The sequence below is a fragment of the Misgurnus anguillicaudatus genome, chromosome 14 (assembly GCF_027580225.2).
Source record: "Misgurnus anguillicaudatus chromosome 14, ASM2758022v2, whole genome shotgun sequence".
In the NCBI taxonomy this organism is placed as follows: domain Eukaryota; kingdom Metazoa; phylum Chordata; class Actinopteri; order Cypriniformes; family Cobitidae; genus Misgurnus; species Misgurnus anguillicaudatus.
This window is the reverse complement of record NC_073350.2, coordinates 27401380-27417174: the sequence shown is the minus strand read 5'-3', so window position 1 is coordinate 27417174 and position 15795 is coordinate 27401380.

The window sequence follows — 15795 nt, the reverse complement described above, 5'->3', positions numbered from 1 at the left end:
TAAGGTATCTAGGGTGTTCTGGGTGTATGCTAGCCTACAGTAGGACATTGTTAAAGGGACACCACTTTTTAAAAAAAAAATCCAGCTCCCATAAACAGTTAATTTTTACAGTTTTGGAATCCATTCAGCCGATCTCCATGTCTGGCGCTAGCACTTTTAGCATAGCTTAGCACAATTCATTGAATCTAATTAGACCATTAGCATCGCGCTCAAAAATAACAAAAGAGCTTCAATATTTTTCCTATTTAAAACTTGACTCTGTAGTTACATTGTGTACTGATGGAAAATTAAAAGTTGTGATTTTCTAGGCAAATATGGCTAACTGGCGTAATAATCAAGGACTTTGCTGCTCCGCATGCTTTCTACTTGCTCTCGCGGAACTTTTTATGTTTTGATTGATCTGCACAGCGCCAGTAACACACGTGATCATCTGCAGTCAGGTGGCGGGGGCACCGAGATGCTGGGATGGCTAAAAAGAGGAAATAACGTTATAACATTTTGTATCGTCTTGTTTTGTTCAACGCAAATGAAGAGACATTTTAGCTTAGTTTTTATTTTGTAAACCACTTTTAGTCTCGTTTTTATTCGTCAACAATATTGCATTTTTTTATAGGCATCGTCACATCACCAGCATTTTCGTTGCGTCTTGTTTTCGTCACGTGACAAAGGTTCATTGACGACTATATTTAGTCATACTTTTTGTTGACAAAAGCAACACTAAGCCTTTGACAAGTCTAATTTTGTTTGAATGGCAAAGATTATGGGTTTGACACACTGATAAAATGTATGCCTTGTAAAGCAGTGTAAGTTGTTTTCAATTAAAGCATCTGCCAAAATCATAAATGTAATGTATTGTAAATATAGTATGCTGGAAAGCATATACAGTAGCGAAGCCCTGGCATCCATCCACAACACCCTAGACTTTGGCACAGGCAAAAATTACTCATATTGTTTTTATATAATGTAAAAACCTATTTCATTAATATAACTTTTGACTTAAGTCTGCCCGCAACTGCTATGGGTACCAGTAAATAAACATAGCATTATTTGTCATTCCAACAATGCAGAGAAAAAATGATGTGTGTGTATGTGTGTGTGTCAGAGAGAGAGAGAGAGAGAGAGAGAGGTATGGAGTGTAGCGAGTAGTGAGATTACTGCAGTAATCAGTAAGCCTCGCTCTGTCCTGTGGGATAAGACTGCTGAGAAAGGGAATGGAAGGAATGGAGAGCAAACAGAGACGCTTGTAGTGGGAAGCGAAGAGAGGGGAGGAGGCAGGGAGGAGAGGGGTTCGGCATAATTCATGCTCTGCATCTCAAGTGGGGCGACGGGCAGAGCATAAGCGCTGAATAATGAAACCTAGATGAGGTATTAAGTATGCTGGGAAGGCCTTTGTCGGAGAGCTCTCAGAATTATTTAAAAAGGTTAGTCTATGAATAAACATGGCTCATCAAGGTTCTATACATGGCAAAGGGAACAGACTCTAATGCCTAATAAGGAGAGGGACACGGTCATGTATTTAAACAACATTTCATCCTTTATCTCGGCCTGTGCAAAGGCTGATGGTGTAACGTCTTCTAGAGGGCAGAACTATTAAGGCCCTGATATATTTTAGGCAAAGTAGGACGAACTGATGTGACGTCATTTCGAAGAAAATCAGTTTAACTTTGCTTTCTTATTTATGATACAGCTGAGCAGAATAAAATTCTGTTGGGGTGGTTAACACCTTCGATCCACTATTGGGAATTATGTTTTGTTCATTTCAAGGAGGTCACACAGGTCACAAAATACCTTTCTTAACAATATACAGCAACTATACAACTATGACGCTAGTATAGCTGTAGTCTCAGGCTCTTATGTCATGCCCACGGACCGTTGGCTGAATGTCGATTCACTTATCTGGAAACACTTCAGCGGATTTTGAAGTCGTCCTCTGATTGGTTGAATTTTACACCATTTAACAGTCCGCTCGGAAACAACACAAAGCCGTCTGATTGAAGAAGAACATTTTCATGCTTACATCGGCGACAATATGCTTCATCATCAAGATCCAAACGCTTGATGATTTTTAAAGTATGCAAGGGAACTTAACGTGTTTGCTATTGTTGTTATAAAGTTTAGAGACGTTTGTGAATGAGGGGGAAGCTGCATTCAGACTAGCAGCGACTAGCAGTAGGAAAGCAACGTGATCTCATTGATTTCAATGGAAGCTTGGCGACTTCTGGCGAAACCAGCGACAGTGACCGTTGGCGACTGGATGGGGCGTGACAAAGTTGAAGAATGTTTAATTTTATGCAAATTATGAGCAACTTTCGGGAGCGACTACCAATGAGAACCAAGCAGTGGAGTTCACGTCATCCGTCTCTCATCAGCTCCTGTAGTGGACAGTACTCATTTGTTTATGACAACCAGATTTAGAAACGCCTCTTTTGAAAGAGACAAGCGACAGACAGCGCTTATAATATGAATGTACCTTTACACACTGGTCTTTTACCATAGCGACATCTCCAAGCCCCTAAACATGACACGGCACCAAGCAAAGCGTGATTGGTTGCTTTACATGTCAGTCATATGGCCTCTAGGGCGGTCCTTGGTCATTTAAAGCTGCCATGGTTCCCAGACCTTGTATCTGGATCTGTACGATCACTCGCAAGACATTCATTCGTCATTGATTGATTGCCTTGAGTGGAAAGATAAAAACATGAATTCAGTTTGTAGTATGACTGTCCATGGAGGATGCAACTATTTACACACTCGATCTAAAACCCACCTTCCGAAACAAAACTGGGTTGACATTTTTTAATAGAATACCCATTCAGAACTTTTTTCTGCCCTCATCAAGTTTGTTCTTCGAGTACATCTGAAATATATCAGAGCCAACATAAAACGCAGTGCAGAACATGATGATATGATGTGTGGCCGAATAGATAAAAAGTTCAATTAGAAAATGTGGGGTGGACCAGTTGGTTAAAGGGTCAGGGTTGTTTGGGTTGTTTAAAAAAAAGTCGAAGCTTTCTTTATTTGTCATGGAAATCAGATGTTAAAGCAACACTATGTAGTTTCCATGTAAAAATGACTTACAGCTCCCCCATGTGGTTGAAAAGCGCAACAGTGCCTGGTATCAGACACTCTTCTGCAGGCAGGGGGAGGGACGGGCTGTGTTTCCTATCCTCCACCGCCACTTTCAGAGTGTGCTTCTAGCAGCTAGGAGGCTACTCAGGTTGCAGCAACAGTACAATTTGTCCAGTTAAAAGTCATTCTATCACTGAAATAATTTTAGAGACATTATTTAAAGGTAAAAAACTACATAGTGTTGCTTTAAGAAAGTCAAGAGAGTAATTTGAATTTCATCTTAGAAGAGAGTCAGGACCTCAGTGTGTTGTTGTTATCTCTGACTTTATGATGACATCATTTATCTGCTCGCCTTTATCTGTTTCTGTATATATCAAAAGTAGAGTGAGGCGCTCTTTTATCTTTCAGATGTATTTTATTTATGTTCCTTTGTCTGCATTTCATAGTCGGCATGATTGAATATGTACACTATCTACTGTTGTTTTCAGTTCCTTAAAAGTATTATTGACTCTAAAAATATTGAAACTTAAATGGGACTATGGGGTTTTTGTGAAAAACACAAATGCATCATAAGTCGTATAGGTATATAGCCAACAATACATTGTATGGCTCAAAATTATCAATTTCATTAGGATATTTAGTAAAGATCATGTTTCATGAAAATATTTGTACATTTCCTACCGTAGATATATCAAAAAATATTTATCATTAGTAATACGTGTTGCTAAGGACTTCATTTGGACAACTTTAAAGGCAAGTTTTTGCACCCTCATATAATTTAAATAGTTGTATATTGACATTGGAAAGCTTATTTGTTCAGCTTTCTCATGAAGTATAAACTTCAAATTTATGACTGGTTTTGTGGTCCATGGTCACATAAGCTACTACAAACAATGATCAAAATAATCAAAACTTTTATTTTAAGTTCTTCTCAGTAGTCATCATTTGCTCTGCATGCTAAGGCTTTTTCTTTATTATTAAGTCCATCTCATCTATTTATCAAATTCAGATTAAAATAGTTTTATAAAGGCATAAAGTATTGACACAGTTTATCGGTAGTATATGTTATATAGTAATAAAGTCATCCTGTGCGTCACATATCAGATTTGTTTGTGTCTGTTGGATCAGTTTGTTTATTGTCAGTTTTCGGAGTTCAGTCTTATCGTTTAACTGAAACCGTTTTGCCAGTTCACAGTCTGTACCCAGAAGAGCCCTTCAGGAGCACTCCTTCATATTTCTAATACTGAGGCTCTTGTCAACACTGTTTGCCTCTTTTTTACTGAGAAATATATATGTGTGCGGGTGAAGGGAAAGTGTACAGTATAGACAGTTTCATTGGACGGATGCGCGTTGTCCCGGCTACGCGTCTGGACAGAACTTAACTTCCGGTCTCTGTTTGTTTAATGGTCTGGCTAGTGGCTAGGCCCCTTAGTGCCATTTGGGCATCGTTTAAATGCCACGGCCTACCTGAGCATTGTTTCTGATCATGTCCATCCCTTTATGACCACCATGTACCCATCCTCTGATGGCTACTTAATGCACCATGTCACAAAGCTTGAATCATTTCAAATTGGTTTCTTGAACATGACAATGAGTTCACTATACTAAAATGGACCGACAGTCACCAGATCTCAACCCAATAGAGCATCTTTGGGATTTGGTGGAATGGGAGCTTCGTGCCCTGAATGTGCATCCCACAAATCTCCATCAACTGCAAGATGCTATCCTATCAATATGGGCCAACATTTCTTAAAAATGCTTTCAGCACCATGTTGAATCAATGCCACGTAGAATTAAGGCAGTTCTGAAGGCGAAAGGGGGTCAAAACAGTATTAGTATGGTGTTCCTAATAATCCTTTAGGTGAGTGTATAATGTCTTTATACACCACTAATAATATAGTTATTGCATTTCTGTCAAGAGATCCTCCTAAAAGTCCCACATTGAACCTTTAGAATAATGATAAGCTAAATAACTCTAGTATCGTGTGAGCTTTTACCCCAACTTAATTTATGCACTATTTCCTGATATGGCCAAAGATTTTTGATACCTGGGAGAGATGGCACAACCTAATGTTTTTTTTTTTTTTTTTTTTGCACAATTGCTAGAGATTTGTTTTCTGATACTAAACAATGCATAGTTTTATCATCTAATCACTTTACTCTTTTTATCTGAGCTCACTTTTGAATCTCTCTCTCTCTCTCTCTTTCGCTAAATATAAATTCCCCCTGCGCGTTAGACCCTGACAGGTCAGCCTTGTTTCTCATTCAGCTCGAGTCTTGTTTCCCGTTGGGCTGTATGCCACAAAACAAGCTTTGCATTCAGTGCGTGTGTGCGCGTCACATCACCTGTGTCTTTACTAGTATTAATGCAACAACACCACTCATCCTACGTGTATGAGAGGCATAGATATGAGGAGAGAGGTGCATTACATTTTGGAGTGTTGTGTCATGAGGGCAGGTGCACTTGCTTGCATTTGGGTTTTGTTTGTGTTTTGCTGGCATTGTGTTGTTTACGGTGCAGCTATATGAGAGCTGTTGTTTTTAACAACAACCCGGGTAATTGAATGCCCTGGATACTGAGTGCAGACGGTGTTGTTTGATTTTCAGATGTGCCAGGTGTCATAGTGAATAAAGCACTGCTGTTGAGAAGGTTCATCACTAGCTCTGGAGATGAGACTGAAGGGCTGAGATAGAGAGAGAGAGAGAGAGAGAGAGATTGTGTAAGGAAATTTAGGCAACCATGGATTATATATGAAGCATGTTGAGCTGAACACATGCTTTCTCTTTCTCTTTCTCTCTGTTTTTGTGTATGTATAAATGCAATACAATACGTACATGCTTTATTCTGATTGGTTGAGAAATGTTGATTATTTTTCTATAAAACCTGTCAAATATTTTTAAATAACCACCAGAGCAATGTTTGTGGTATAAGTGATATAATTGACTCTGGTCCTTTTGAATTATTTGAAAACTTTGCTTTGCGTCATGCCGCATTACCACCTTGGGTGTGCATTGTGCATTATGATTGAATAATTGATCATTGGTGCAAAAGAATACTATTTTTAAACATGACTGGGATATACATTATAAAGCGTGTTACTGGTTTCGACTGAAAGTGTTAACAAAAGAAAGACATGGAGCAGAGGAACTCAAATGACCCTGAAGCTGCATTTATATTTAGCTTTAGGTAATTGGGAAGATTTTGAAGTAACTAATAAAAGATAAAACACTTGGCTAACACGTCTTTGATTGAGTTTTTTCTTTTCATCTTTTCTGATAATATTTTGTATAGTGTTAACATTTCCAAATTATTTTGATAATTAGTCTCGTATTGTTTAAAGTGCACACACACGGGCCACTAAAAATTAAATATTAATACTTATTTCAAAGGAGTGTAAGTAAATAACTAAAAAAATACCTAATAAATGCCCTGTGCGGTTTTCTTATGAGAAAACAGACAGATATACTGAGGCAATTTTACTGAATGATACAAGCGAAAAACTGTCTTGGTTTTTATCCAACTTGCAGGTTTATACCTTGACAATCCTGTCGGCCTTATGATAATATGTGATCCTGCCTAAAGTCATGTTTCGTGTAATTTACTGTTTTCTATATAAAATCATCCTACATAATGTAAAGCACATTCTGTGAAAATATAACCTTGATATCTTTACTATTAAGTGAGTAAGATAGAAATTAAATAGAGTGAAATCAAACTTTGATTCTTCTAATCCCATAATTTAATTTTAAGACTTTAACCTGGATTTCACAGAAAGGGTCACATATGTTCATGTACGCACACTTGGCAACTGGATTGGATAACACATTTTGTTGGATTTTCCGTGAAAAGAAAGAAGAAGCGTTCTGTTCATGTTTTGTTACAACCCGAAACAATGATAATTTTCACGTTTAGCGCCACGTTGTTTAAATAGCAAATGCATTTGCGCCCAATTTTGCGTTCACGGGCGTTCTGGTCTGAAAACGAGGTGTGTTCAGGTGCATTGTTAGCGCGTTGCTAATTTAAGGCAACTAAAATAGACTACGCCATTGACCAACAAAAACCTGGTCTAAAGTCTCAAGTCAAAGGCGCAATAGTGTTTCTGTTATTTAATGAGCGCGTTGGTAATATGCGCCTATAAACGGGACGACAATGCGGGTTTGCTTATCACACACATGGATGCGCATTAGGGATGTCACGATTATAGAATTTGGCTGATGTAACTGTCTAATAAATTGTGACAGTTATGACGATTAAATTGCCTGTTTTAGGGCTTTGGTGTTTAATTCTCATATTTTTTGTTTGTTCAAGAAATAATTTTCACAAATTGTTGTGATTATTTAAATTAAATATTTTGCAAGGTTTACCTGGCAGTACATATTAATACACATAACACATACTTAAAAGTAGTTATGTAATGAATATATCTTTCAAAAACTGAAAATTTCTTCATGAGAAATACACACCATTTAGTGTCTAAAAAATATCTGAAAATAAAAATGCTATCAAAATAAATTGACTACAAGAACAGGCCTTAGTAGCCAATCCAACCAAAGTCATATTAGTACTGGACCACATGTCTGTAGTGGCTGCAAAAAATAAATTTCTTACAGATCCTTAAGAATAGCATCCTTTACTTTCCTAAATTTGGAATTGCTGTTTTGGAAATGTATGTTTTACCTGGCAATTCATACTGCTTAACAAAGTTTTCCACGGTATTAAATGGCTTTGCAATATATCGTGTTACACTGTCAGTTAAAGAGTGCCATTTGATACTGTCGCGTTTATAAAGGCGCTGCAGCTCCCCCTTGTGTTTTTTAAAGAGATATGCAATCATTGCAGTGATCTGAAATCATCGTGATGAGGTCAAACAATCGCGATATGATGATTATTTTATAATTGTGACAGTTCTAATGCGCATCAGCACAAAACGCTTTAAATATGAAAAATTAATGGAATAAATGTAAAAGATTATTATTGAGTCTCTTGGACATAAATAAGGACCGATTATGAGACGTTAGAAGGCATAAAGAGTTGCTTCACCTGTAGCCTGGTAAGTAAATAAATGCTTTGCTTTAAACAAATGCAAATATTACATCTATTTTTAAATGTTAAATGCTACTCCACGGATTTATAGTATATGATGACTCTGTACACGTGGATATGGTGAGATGAGAAACATTTTTAAGCAATGCTTTTTAAAAAATTCATGGTGCTGTCCGAGTGCTGAAGGTTCTCCGCAAGTTTGTAAATTCTTTATCGCTTGTTTGTTACAAATAAAGTATTTTTAGAGAACAATCCTTTTCTTGCATATTTGCAAATTATTTTATGAGATTACAATGATTATGTAGGATATCAATACATTTACAGCAATTAAAAGACTGCTTTTTTTACTTCTATGACTGAAAGAAAACGGCTTTTAAAGGTTTTAGTCCAAAAAAATGAAAACAACACAATTTTTAAACATTGTTCTTAAACTTCCTCCACTTAGTTTTTCAGTTTACAAATTCCACTTATTTCTAAATAGGGATAAGGCATGGCGCCGGGCGCAACTGGATTTTAAAGAGGATGAGAGCTGAGAGTCTCATAGGTTCATTGCATGTTACGCCCAAAACACAACTATTACTCATTTGGAGAATAGGAACAACTCTTGGCGCATAAACCATTTTCCCATCATTAAATTAGTAAAAGTGGAATCGGACACATTTAGACCGTGTGCCGTGTGCTTTAGACAATGCGCTTAGATCCTTAAAATAGGGCCTATAATCTTTGTTCCAGAAAAAAACTGATAGGATTGATGCTGCAGTCTTTCGTCTGACTGCACTTGAGCTTCATGTTTTTGCCAGTTGCAACATTCTGTCTGTCTGCTTGTGAGGTTTCGATGCACATCTTCTTTGTCCTTCATGTGGATTTACAGCCACAGAGCCGACTTTGCTATTCCTACCGGAAACAAACACAAAGTAACACAAAGCAATGACAATCCCTGCTTAACTCAACACGGCTGTGATAAATTCAAGTTACCAGGGTGTTGCATCAGTGAATTGCATAAAAGAATTAGCATTGGCGAAAAACAGTGGATGGAGGGTGGGATGATGTTGGTGTGAGCACAAACCACAGTAATGATACCTAACGGATAATGCGGCATTTGGGGCGAGAGCAACTCATTAAAATATGAATGTCACTCAGGGAAGTGACTGTTTTGACAGATGGCTAAGCACCTTAATTGGATCGGATTCATTTGAAGTTCACACTTTCCCCAGTTTCTGTTAGGCCGGTAATTCATTAAAAAATGATAACGGCGTAAACACAGGTCGTATCTGTCGTTTCTGCTGCGTTCTCTGGAAAATAAAAGCGTAAAGGAATAACATGTTGTCAGAAGAAGCTTTAAGCATCACGTCGCCCTAATTGCTGATGGCCTTCGCCGCGTGATGCCTTAATTCATCGCTAAAAAACCTACTGAACGCTGATAAGACAGGAAAGAAGAGGAAAAACATTAAAAAGTCATCAAGAACGGGGTTTGTTTCTGATGTTAACTTTTGTGATAATCGTCAAATAATGGTCAGGCTAATGAATTAAAGAACCCGAACCAAATAAATGCGTTACGTCTCATTACTTCGGCGCAGAAACGAGGGAACGTGGACGTTTCCAAGGCAATATTCAAACGATTTCTCCATTTGAAGGGGAAATGTGATGAATTGTGGCTGAGGGAGAGGACAGAGAGATGGGTAACCTTGGTGTAATGGTCTGTGGCAGAGCCTTGACTCTGTGTGTTATTGGTGCTGTCAGTCATAACCTGGTAAGCTAGAAGCAACGCTTAACTGCTCTTACTGTGTAACGTTTCATGTTAAGTTCACTGCATAATGTTTCTGACTGAGCTGAGGTTTTTCATTAGCATTTAATAATCAATTACATAAACTCACTGAGTCTCATTCATTAAAATAATAATCATATTTACAAGCCATGCCCAGTAAAAAATGCTAAACTATGTCCACATTTACAAGAGATGCATAAACACTGTACACTTGTTTATACCGTTGTTGTAATGTTGATGAATTCGGCAAGTATCTATAATGTGTAATTTGCATAATACATGCCTAAACTATGGGGTGGTTTCCTGGACGCGGTTAAGATTGAGCCAGGATAAGGCCGTAATTATATATAAGGACTCCAGTGACCCTGCACGTGAAAACCAGGCTATAGAATTATAATTTGATGATGAGAAGTTGTAAATTACATCCATTGTTGGTGGTAATTTAGATCTACAAACACCAACTTGTTAATTTGTTAAAAAATATATAAAATGGGGGAAAATTGTGTGTCTGCTTTGGGAAACTTTCATTTATTAGCAGTGAACCATCAAATATCTTTCACCATAGTCTTCACATATTCTGAAATTTAGTCTAAACTGATCAACACTTAACATCCATAGACCTAAGGACTAGTCCACACTTACACGGGTATTTTTATAACCGTGACTTTTTTACGCGGTTCGGCTGTTTGTCCACACTGAAACCGAACATTTTTAAAACCCCTGCCAGGGTGAGGATTTTAAGAAACGCCGGTTGCAGTGTTGTCTTGCAGACAGTAAAACCGGGGGTTTTGCCTGGCGACGTCCCTTTTGTTAGGCTTCAGATTGGCTAAGGTGGCTTTACGATTTGAGTTATATTGCCGCCTGCTGGTGTCCCTGCTAAAAAAACAATAGACACCATCACAGAAATTCTATTTGTTTTTTTCGGGAATTTTATTGGTTCTAATGGAATATGGCCCAAAACACACTACACTGTATTGGTCTTTGTTGGTCTCTAATGGTATATATTGGTTCTATGTATTGGTTCTAATGGAATTTGGCCCAAAACACACTACAGTGTAATGGTTTTAATGGTAAAAGCTAATGGTTCCTATTGGTATTTTAATGGAAACCATTAGAATTTTCTGTAATGGTTTTATTGTTTTCATCAGGGGTGGCATGCTTTTGACAGTGCTTGATAGCGTGTTTTTGCCTTTTCATGAGGATGGAGATTTCTTTTAAAACGAGCATGTGTGGATGGGATTTTTTTGGTAGAAAAAGTTTGTGGACTAGGCCTAAAGGGTGATTTATAGTCGTGCGTAGGTTCTACGCCGTAGCTACGGCGTGTGCTATCCGTAGCCTGTGCGTAGCCTGACGCGCACCTCGCAAAAATTTTAACAGCGCATCAGATCTACGCGGACCGCAAGCGCTGTGATTGGTCCACCAGAACCCCTCCCGTCAGGTAAAAAAAACTGCGTCATAGGTATTTCCGTTTGTGACGGTGAAAACAAAGATGAGCCAAGTTGAGGAGTGAGTTAACTCAAACTGCATCAGAAGTCGTTGTTTATTTACTTCCATCATTGCTGGTCTTCTAAAATTATACACAACAAGTTGTTGTTTCTTCTTCGTTGTGGGTTAACTTGCTAAGCTTCTTCTTCTCTGACGGTCGTGCTGCTACTTTGGTTACATGCGTGGTTATTGCCTACCAGCGGTCTGCGCGTGTGTTTGCACATCGACGCGGACTACGACGCAAAAGTATAAATGAAAACCGACGCAGAACCTACGCCGTCGCAGCTACGCCGTAGGACCTACGCACAACTATAACGAGCCCTTAAGTAACACATTTAAAAAGTAACTGAACCCTAAACCAACTTTTTTTAGTTACTGATCTGTAAGAATGGGTCTTTATTAGTGCTGTTCATTGATTTGAGTATCTTTTTTGACATTTGGGTATAAAGTGTTTCAATACTACAATATATGAAACGTCTGAGTGCTGCCCTCTTCAGGTTGAACGGTGGCTACTGCAGTTGAATTTTCCTATAGAATGTTGCTGTACTACGTGACGTAAGTGGTACCACCCTACGTAAACAGGTTCAAACTCACCACGTCCTTGTTCTGATCTCACCACATGAGCTCAGTTCATCCCCTCTATCTCTGTTAAGGTCTGCCCACTTTTCTTGCATTTTTCAAATATTTCTAGTGGGTGGAGTCAGGCTCTGAACAGGGGTTTAGTTACTCTTTAAAGGGGACATTTCACAAGACTTTTTTAAGATGTCAAATAAATCTTTGGTGTCCCCAGATTACGTATATGTGAAATTCTAGCTCAAAATATAATTTATAATATATAAATAATAATTTATTATAAAATTGTCACTTTGTAGGTTTGAGCAAAAATGTGCCATTTTTGGGTGTGTCCTTTAAAATGCAAATGAGCTGATCTTTGCACTAAATGGCAGTGCTGTGGATAGTGCAGATTAAGGGGCGGTATTATCCCCTTCTGACATCACAAGGTGAGCCAAATTTCAATGACCTATTTTTTTTCCACATGCTTGCAGAAAATGGTTTACCAAAACCAAGTTACTGGGTTTATCACATTTTCTAAATTGATAGAAGCACTGGGGACCCAATTATAGCACTTAAACATGGAAAAAGTCCAGTTTTTATGATATGTCCCCTTTAAAGAGAGGCTTATTAAGTTAAACTTTTCGCACTGTTGCCTTTTTTTGACAAAAGTGATTAAATTAGATCACATGATATCTGCTAAAGCATTTCCGTGAAAGTGAACATAAGCCAATGTCTACTGCAGTATATACTTTTAGACCAGCAGGATCCAGCCAGCAGACAATTGAAATGACCGTCAGTTTTGTTGTGGCGGGGTAACACATTGTCAGGATGGGCTAAAATGGTGTCACGATGTTGCTGTTCAGACACCGACCAGCTGCTACCAACAAGTCTGGACTGTTTGTAGCAGGTTGCCGGTGGCCTGGGCCGAGTTGAGCCATAAGCGGCATGCCCTAAAGCAGTGTTGTAGTCGGGTCCAACTCGAGTCTGAGTCAAGAACGAGTCCACATTCAGCTTTATCTGGACTCGGTCTTGACTCAGACTCATGTTGGACTTGACTACAACACTGCCCTAAAGGATTATGATATTTTTATTATTAGAAATCAGAGGAAAAAGTTATATATGGATGTCAATAAAAGGTGTGTGACTGAAAATGTTTCTCATTTCATTAGATAGTTGCATGAAATTCTAACAGACGGTAGATTTTTGTAAGTTATTTCAGATGAAATCATGAACATTTAGTTGGAAAGGGCCATTTACTTGGAATATGTATATATTTGGACTCAGCCCTATGGTTTTTAAAATGATGCCTGCAGTTCTGATGTTCTGACAGGACGTTCGCTAATCTACCACCACAAACATGACTACCAAATTTTTGTGATTTATTTAAATAAATTTTCCTCCATAGGTTTCGATGAAATTTCGTCAGTACCAAGATAAAAGATATATATTTTGTCACCCCTACCTTTCATCAGTGCCCCGAGTCTAGCGGAATCACATCGACCGGTTGAAAGTGACACAAATTTTCAAACAGTTGCTGTAAAATAAAATCACCTCAGGACTGAAAGCTCAATATATCAAACGCTTCCTGAGGTGCTTCTTCACATATTTATTGTAGTATTTAGTGAAAAGAAATATTACATCCATGCGGCGAGAAATGGATATTACATGACACACATCTTAAAGTAACAAGCCGGTTGAAACCCAAAAGTTCAACCCAGAAATTTGGCGCTCGTGCCCGCGATGTCAGCATTGCTTAGTATGTTGACATTTTTAAGCACACATCGTAATAGGGTCACTTTTAACATGACAAGCAATGGAAATTTAAAACGTGTGTACGACATTCAGAGTACTGTTGTCTACGTTCGTAACATACACTCTGCCACACTAACACTGGCAGCAGGTCACATAAACTTGGCACACTGCCGAGACTGCTTCTTTGGAAAACAAGACAAGTGGAAAATATCTTGCACCCACTGCACAATCCCACCATCTGCTGCTGTCGTTGATCCCTCGATCCACTGGGGGACTGACACAACACCCTCTGTTCTCCAACCCATTTTCCTCTCTTGCTCATAAACAAAACCCACAAGCCTTCTCTCTGCTCCCCAGAGAGTATATGATGTTTGATTATTTTCTTAGCTTTATGTTGATTTTTCGTAAGTGGTGACACTGTGAAGCTACTGAAGCAAACGGATGCATGCAGGCTAATTGCAGGCGCTTTCACACAAGCAGGCTCTTCGCTAACTTTAACAGGGTTTTTTCTGTTTAGAGGTCACGTGTGTACAGTCACTGTTGTGTGTAAATCAGCTGTTGTGTGTAAATCAATTTTCAGAGCCGAAAGATTAACAAAGCGAACACTTTGGTAAGTGCACTCTAAAGTAAGATGCCTGATGTTGAACCAATCGCAGCGCTTGGATTAAGTTGATGCAGTCACTTGATGTTTACACACCCTGTGAAGTTGCGTAAGTTGAAAATCATGATTAAACCACACAACCAAAAACAGTGTGTAGTAGAACTTTACTTTTAAGAGTGTACAGCACACTAAACTAAATCAAATTAAACAAATTACTTTATAACTGGCACATTTTAAATATTTAGTTGTTTTTTATTTCTCACATGCTGGCACAGCTGGAGTTGCTTGTTTATTAGCAGATGTGTCATCAGCGCTGGCGCTTGACAAAACTGATTGATAGAAAATGTCTGATATTTTCTGATATATAGTTTTGACACGTTTTTACTGTAACAAAAAGGTGATTTTCGTTTTACACGTCCATATTTTGGCGCTCTAACTCTTGAAAACTTTCACGTGCAGCATTTCATTTTATTGCAGCAGCACACCAAACGATTTGATAAGTTTCATGATCACAACAAAAATCATACTCTAATTGTGATTTTTATTGTCAATGTACAGATTTTACATTGAAATGATTATAAACGAAATAATATAAAATAATTTGTAAATCACAAATAATTATGGAAGTTATGCTTATGTTAGTAAAAATCTGGAACGAATGGCTCTTAAAATCTCTGATTCACCACTGTATTTTCCAACCCATACGATTGCTTTGGTTGTTTGTTAATTTAACCAACCATACTACCAATAGATGCATTTACTAAATTAGCGCCTTTACCAGCAGCAGGTGAAACTTAATAGGGTATAAAATTATATTTTGGGGTATAATTTTGCTACGATGATATGTACTGGATAAGATTTTCAATTGAAACCACCAGGATTCATTGAATTTTATTACACAGTTCACTATTCAGGCATTTAGGGCAAATAACGTACCCATTTATTTATTACATGATATAAACACAGCATACAAAACAGTCACAACTTTTTAAAAATGTACTTAAAATATTCCAAGTGTACCGATGTCAAACGATTGATTTTTTTCAAGAAAGATGCAAAAGTGATGCTAATCCGCCGTAAATATCAGTGTACACTGATTCAAAAACTGACGCCAGAAGAAGCGATGATACGGCATCTATGATTGTAAAAAGGCATTGGCTCTCGTGTATCTCGTGACCGATTGCATCATTACGTTAGCTAAGAATGTAAAGCGCTATTGGCTCTTGTGACCGACCATAGATATGCACACTAGATGTCGCCTTGGCTACAGAAGTTCATTGGAACAAATGCGTCAAATAGAGCCACCATCTTGAAACAGGGGGGCCATGCATCAGCGTCATAGGCAATGGTGTAACGGAAACAAAATCACCATAAATCGTCATGAATGTGATTTTCTAGTTTTTTTTGTTCGCTCCAACAGTCAGACATGTATTTAGCATTGAGTCCAGAAAAATGTATATTTTGATATTTTAAAAAAATTACTTTTTCTAACTATAATGCATAGTGCTAGTAGCCACATCCATA